We start from the raw sequence: 317 nt of genomic DNA on the forward strand, positions 1-317 counted from the left end.
AGATGGCGCCCAGCGCCCTGCCTCCCATGCCCTGCCCCCAATCAAGATGGCGGCCCTGGGCGTCATCCCGGCCTCCTTCCCGCTCTGAAGATGGCTCCTCCCCGCCACCTCCCTCCGCCTACCGAATGGCGCCGCGCAGCGCCGGCTCGCCCCGCCCCTTATCCCGTCCGCGGCCAATCGGCTTCGCGCGGGGAGCTAGGGCGCCAACCCCGGGAGGCGGGTGGTCCCAGCCCCCCGTCAGGGTGACAGCTCCACCGACCAATGGAGCACCGGCGCGGGCGAGGCGGGCCGGGCGGCGCCGCCATTTTGTGAGTCTA

The sequence above is a fragment of the Chamaea fasciata genome, unplaced genomic scaffold, assembly GCF_029207755.1.
Source record: "Chamaea fasciata isolate MVZ Bird 193981 ecotype frontalis unplaced genomic scaffold, bChaFas1.0.hap1 SCAF_28, whole genome shotgun sequence".
Lineage (NCBI taxonomy): Eukaryota > Metazoa > Chordata > Aves > Passeriformes > Sylviidae > Chamaea > Chamaea fasciata.